General features: G+C 33.5%; 1 pseudogene; it reads left to right on the forward strand.

Moving 5' to 3' along the window:
* The first annotated feature begins 253 nt into the window (after positions 1-253).
* Positions 254-351, forward strand: LOC132310622 (small nucleolar RNA R71; annotated as a pseudogene).
* The last annotated feature ends 6260 nt before the right edge of the window (positions 352-6611 follow it).

Below are 6611 nucleotides of genomic sequence, written 5' to 3' on the forward strand. Positions count from 1 at the left end.
ATTTTTGACATCGACGGCAATTTCCATGGAAGTGTCTATTTGACATAGAGCTTTTTTTCCTCCCATATTTGCTAGGCAACCCCCCTTAGAAGATGAAGACCTATGCATTGAGTTTTCACTCATTTTTTCAAAGAGATGCCAAATTTCATCTTCATTTCTTTCTATGTAGCTTCTGCCACATAAAGCATCAACAATGCCCTTATTAGCACCGAATAAACTTAAAAAGAAACATTGAACTAATTACCACTTAGGAATGTCATGATGTGGACACTTTCGTAGCAAGCCATTCAAACGTTCCCATGCTTCATGAAGGGGTTCTCCTTCTTCTTATGCAAATTCACGAATGAAAGTTCTCATTGACTCGGTTCGACTCGCGGGATAGTACTTTTTTAGGAACTTTTGTTGCAATTGTGCGCAAGAAGTGATTGTATTTGACCTCAAGTTGTTGAACTAATATTTAGCTTTATCCCGAAGAGTGAAAAAGAAAAACTTCATTTTTAGGACTTCTTCTGGAACATCCGTGACTTTCACGGTGGAACAAACTTCCAAGAACTCATCTAAATGTTTATAAGGCTCTTTATTGCTCAACCCATAGAAAATGGGGCAAATTTTAATGGTGGAAGCCTTAATCTAATGATGAGCACGAAAATTTGGCAATTGAATGCAAGTGGGTGCATTATATTGATTTGGAGTATAACAATCCCTAAGGACCGTTGGAGGATTAAGAAGATTGAGAGGAGGGTATACCATATGACCTTGTAGAGGGTATGCCATTTAACCTTGTTGAGGGTACACCATTTGAACATATTGTTGTTGTTGCTCACCAATTGGGGAAACAACATTTGGCCTTGGCATCCCTAGATTAGGTTGTTGCTCCACAGGATTGATTGGTTGTGGCATTCCCAAGGGTGGATGCACACCTTGAGGATCCACAATATAAACTTGTTGTGGGTGGTGCACATCGTTATGATCCACATAACCAAGATATTTAATGGGATCTACAATTGGATCTATTGGGTCTTCCATTAAAGGTGATGAAAGATCAAAATTTGGAAGATTATGATGACTATCCCTAGAGCTACCTCTTAAACACCGAAGAGAAACTTTAAGATTTTGATTTACAGGAGCAAGAAGATGATTAAGTGATCTACGACCATTCATGCACTAGAATAAGTTAACACACTAACATTTCAATTTTTCAACCTCCACATACGATGTTCCCAAACTCCTCAATCATATCAATGCACTTAAAACAAATAAATGCCTCCACACGGGTTGATGCCTTCTACAAGAATATGCTTGGACTTAAAAATAAAACAATTCAATTTAAGCTTCCACTTGGGCTGTCCAAAGCATGCAAATTGGTAAACAATTAAAGTACTAAAATTAAAGAGAACTTACAGATGGTCCTTAAGCAACTTCAAAAAAAAATTTAATTGCTTCCAAGTCCAACGTTTGCTCCACTTTGCTTCAAGTACCTAATTGACAAATCAAATGAGAAAATAAAAATTAAAATGACTTAAAATTAAACAATCAACAAAGAACTAATGTCTAATTCAATTCTTTTAAAAACCGTTTCATCCCCGGCAATAGCGCCAAAACTATGTTGCGACTGAGTGTGTGCACAAAATACTGCACAACACTTAAGGTTTTGAAATAATGTCAAGTGGGCACCATATTTTATAATTTATAAAACCACTAAACACTTATACTATGGAGTATGAAGTGAGCAGGGATCGTCCCAATAGATCTAAACAATTATAGGTTTTTTTGGAATTGACTTCTACTTTAGTGCTTATGTGATTGCTAAAAAGGTTTTGCTTTGTGATTAGATTAATTTTAAGCTAAATGATTGCAATAAAATAATGGAGTTTAAAAGTTTGAAAAGAGACTTAGGGTGTAGGATTCACCACTAAGCACATTCCTTAACTCACTCACTTTCAACTAATTGGGGAAATAATTAAATGTAATTCTAATGTAACTAATACTTGCAAAGAAAAGTATGAAGCATCAATTTCATGCTTGAATTGCCTACCTAATGACAAATAAACTAAGTGTAGTACAATTCACCAATCCAAAGAATGGTCCATCAATTCAAGTTACAATTCTAGCCTACATTAATCTAGAGGATAATGTATTTGTGACAATAAACATGGAATTCAGACACAGGCATGGATGGTCTACTTACCTAGGAAATAAGTGCAATTAAACTAATTAAATTTAAATTGAACTAACTAAGCATGAAATTAAACTAATTAGAAAATGAATTAACCTAATTGTGTAGTACCATCCATCTAGTAAAAACAATATCCATCAAATTAGAATACAAATACAACTAATTAGCCACATGCATAGACATCACAAGAATCAATTTACAAGGAATTCAAGTGTAAAGTTTGTTTATTCATCAACAACACATGAGATAACATGAGATTAATATGAATAAACAATTGAAAGAATTAAATCATGTTATTCAAGCCTATACATCAATTACATAAATAAATCCCCAAAAAGTATGGAAAGAGAGAAAGTTTAGGTTACATGCTTAGGGTTTATCCAACCCTAAGTTGAAGAATTAGCTGTTCATGATTGATGGACTTAAGGTGTCAACAAGTTCCATTATCTGCTTCATTATCTCTAAGCTTCTTCTCAAAACCCTAGTCTGTTATTGCTTTTTCTCGCGTTTTCCAGACAGAGCGTAATATCATGATACAGAATATAAAACTTAATAATAAAATAAATAAAAACTCCCTATTAAAATAATGAAAAACTAAAACTAAAAAAAAATGGGCTTGTTTCCCTTAAGTCCAAAACCCTATTGGAGCCCATATGTTATAAAAATAAGCGCAAAAGACCAAATCCCATAGCCATTAAAATAGGTTAAACTCGTAACTTAAATTGCTGCCAGAAGCTTGGCATCCGGACGTGAAGGATGGCGTCCGAACGCAGTGTGCTGGAGACTCACGTCCAAACGCAATGCATTCTTGCTACATTTTTCTGCTATCTTCTAGAATTTTGCCTTGATGCTTTAGCTTGACTCCAAAAATGCGGTAATGGACCGATTATTTGAACTTTATTGCCCTGAAATACACACAAACATAAATTAAGACTAAAACATAAAAATAAGATAAATGCAAAGACTATAATACCCTAGCTTAGGTGCTGAAATGTGCAACATTTAAGCACTTATTAAGCTGGCACCGCCTCACTTCGATCGATCGAAGGGGAGCTTTAATCGATCGAACTTTTTAGAGAGTTTTTCCTTGGCTCCTTTCCAACTTTGCTCCTTAGCTCCAAAATGAGGCTAAATGGCTCTTGTTAGCCTGTTTGAACTTTATTCAACTAAAATAGTCAATAACACAAATAAGTATCTAAGACATGAAAGTAAGATAGATGAATGGACTAAAATACCCTAGCTTAGGTGCTAAAATGCGTCACATTTGAGCACTCATCACCAATTGTTGACAATCCTCTGGCTTTGCAACTCCCTGTCCAACAGCAACTTGACCTCAGGCTTATGCTTGATACTTATAAAAGAGTAGTAGGTAGATCATACAACACTCCTCGAATGCTCCAACCCTTTCAAAGTGTGATTGCTTTTACTTCCGTTCTTCAATATCTGAAATCGATGTAGAAGAATTAAATCTTGCTCTTCATATGGAATATTTGAATCTTCAATATAGCTCCAATTCTGATGAGATAGAGAACAACACTACTAAACCATTCATGAATATATGTGATACTCTCATAAATAAATTCAGAACAATCAGATTTGATTTTCTGAAATTTCTCTCTCTAAAAGGCTTTCTCAAAATATAAAATTAATTTTTCCTAAAGCCGTGAATAAACCTAGAAGACTATTAAGGTTTATATAGAGTTTAGAATGTTCTAATCCCTTTGAAAATATGAAAAATTTCGTACATAGGACTTGGAAGGTAATTGGGATAAAAAAGGAAACAATCAGAAACAGGAAACTGAAAATTCTAATGCTGCCAGGACTTCTGGTACCGGTCCCCAAATCTTGGTACCGGTTCCAAAAGGTCAGAAGCCTTTCCGACGCACTTTGGTTACCGGTTTCGAACTACAGTACAGGTTCAAGGTTGGCAATGAACAAACCTGTTGTGGACCAAGGTTTACTACCAGTTCAAGGATTCTCCTACCAGTTCCCACTAGACAGAAAGGTATTCTCTATTTCCTTCAACCTTCTAAAACTCTCAAAGTGTTCTCACTCACTTACATACCTTCCTAAAGCATTGTTCTCATCATCTTGGAGTTTAATAACCATGAACACTTGAACTTCTTCAAATCCGCATCCAATCTTCAATCTTTGAAATTTTGAACCGAAAAATTACAACTCGATCGGACTTATTTTGATAACGAAATTAGTCAATTATAAAATATATATCTCACAGTGTATATATGTCATCTCCCTTTCTCTAGGACCTTTCTCATACGTGTAAAATTTGAAAATGCCCGAAAAATAAAAAGTTTGCAGCCTCATACAGAAATACCAAAAGTCCTCAGAGGACATTTGTCAATTATATAGCAGAACTCACTACTGCAGCCTATGCATATACTACAACCATAAGAATATGAGTTCAATATTTGTAATGTAGCATGCCTGATAAGTGAAAAATGAATACTCATTCATGTAGAATGATTGAAATGCCCCTGACTATGATTGTGGCAAATCTTCACATTCTAAACCAGACATGAATGTAAATTAATCTAAATTTGAGTTCAGTGGTACAATGCAGTATCCAAGCATATGTATTTAGTTCACACACATATATAAGAAGACAAAACTACCCCTGCAAGTAAATGATGAATCAATAAAAACACCAAGATAAGCTTCACATACTCTGTATCTCACCTTAGCAACACAATGTACCTTCTTATATGATAATGCAGTGAATGTAGTACCATTGTAATGGTCTGACATGCCAAGGTAATGACTGTAATCCCCTTGAGTGTAACATACAAAATATTTGACATTAAAAGTGTAAACTAAACTTCAATAGTGACATATAGGGATCAACATTGTTAATTGTAACTTAGACCCAGTAGTTATTTAATATTATAAATTGATCCTTTCACGATAATTAGTTATTTGAATAAATAATACCATCAATCCAATGTACTAATTAATCCGTATTTGGTCACCTAGGTTTATCCATTTGATTATATATATTTAATAAAAAATTTAAGCAAAAACATAATATTAAATTTAGCTGGCCATATTTTTGTAATCAAATCAATCTAGTTAAAATACTTTGCTACGTGGATTCTATTTTGATAAAATATGTTTTGCAGCGAATATATTAATATTTACCCAAAGTACTTAAGTTATTCGGCCCGCAGGTCACTAAAAGTATATCAAAGTAAATAATTAATATAACTCCAGTCGATATAAATCTTAGAATTAAGAGCCAACTTATATTGGCGATAGATAAGGAAAATTACTCATGATTGTACAAGTAATTTTCTACTTATTGTCGATTCATTCGGCCAAACAAACGCGCTACCACATTTAGTTAACTAAGATAAGGCACTCAACTTAGTATTTCTACCGAGTTAGAAACCAACGGTTATACTTACAAAATAGAATGCCCAATTTTATTCTTTAGAGTATGAACATTAATAATTACAAATACCGATGATTTATATCTCTTGGGCAATTGCTTTTACTTCCTATGTGTATAAATTTTTCCTATCATAATTAATGGACAACCAAGATCATAAACTCCCTGATCTACCGAATATAGTATCATCAATATTATATGACGATAAATAAATCAGAATTTATATAATAAATGGTAATAATGGATTTGAAGTACATACAATCCCAAAAAAATTTATTAATCATATCTCAAATAAATAAACATATACTATAAAAAATACTCTAAAAAAGATTTCTTATTTGTAACAATATTAAACTCTAAGCCCTAATTTTTTTTTGGGAGAAAAAAAAAAAAAATTATAGATGCTAGAGATACCTAACTATATACTTGAAAAACAAGTTCAATTAGTGCAAAACCTTCTCCCCTAAAATCTGATAAAATAGAAAACCAAATTGGGTAAAATAGCACTTTTAATTTGGTTCCAACACACTTGGACTTGACCATGAAAGTTGGACCGATCCAGCTTTGGCAAAAAGTGAAAGTCGTGTATAATAATAGCCTACTTGGACTGGTCCAAGGCCGGTCCATTTTTTATAGACTTGAAAATTTTAGTTGAACACTCAAATTTTCTGTCTTAACCACCAAAAATGAACTACAAAGCCTCCTCACCCACATACCTTCTCTAATATGATGTTATTCTCAAATTGAAATTGAAGGCAAATTGGTTGCACTTCATGTTCCGCTTTTAACATTGAGACTTAAGATAAATAAAAAAATTACAACTCAATCGAACATGTTTTGACATAAAAATTTGCCAATACAAAATATGTACCTCACAGGCTTCTAATTGCATCAAACCAACCCTTGCGCTTAACATCTGGCTCAAATGCCTAATTTTTAATTTATTTTTGTGATACTGCCTGTTCGTCTCAAGATCCTTCCCAACCTGATATGATGTAAGAAAAAACTCTTGAATCTTGATAGTTGTAT

Source organism: Cornus florida, unplaced genomic scaffold (genome assembly GCF_030987335.1).
Source record: "Cornus florida cultivar Cherokee Brave unplaced genomic scaffold, ASM3098733v1 CherokeeBrave_3.0.0_Hap2_Chr05, whole genome shotgun sequence".
NCBI classification, from domain to species: domain Eukaryota; kingdom Viridiplantae; phylum Streptophyta; class Magnoliopsida; order Cornales; family Cornaceae; genus Cornus; species Cornus florida.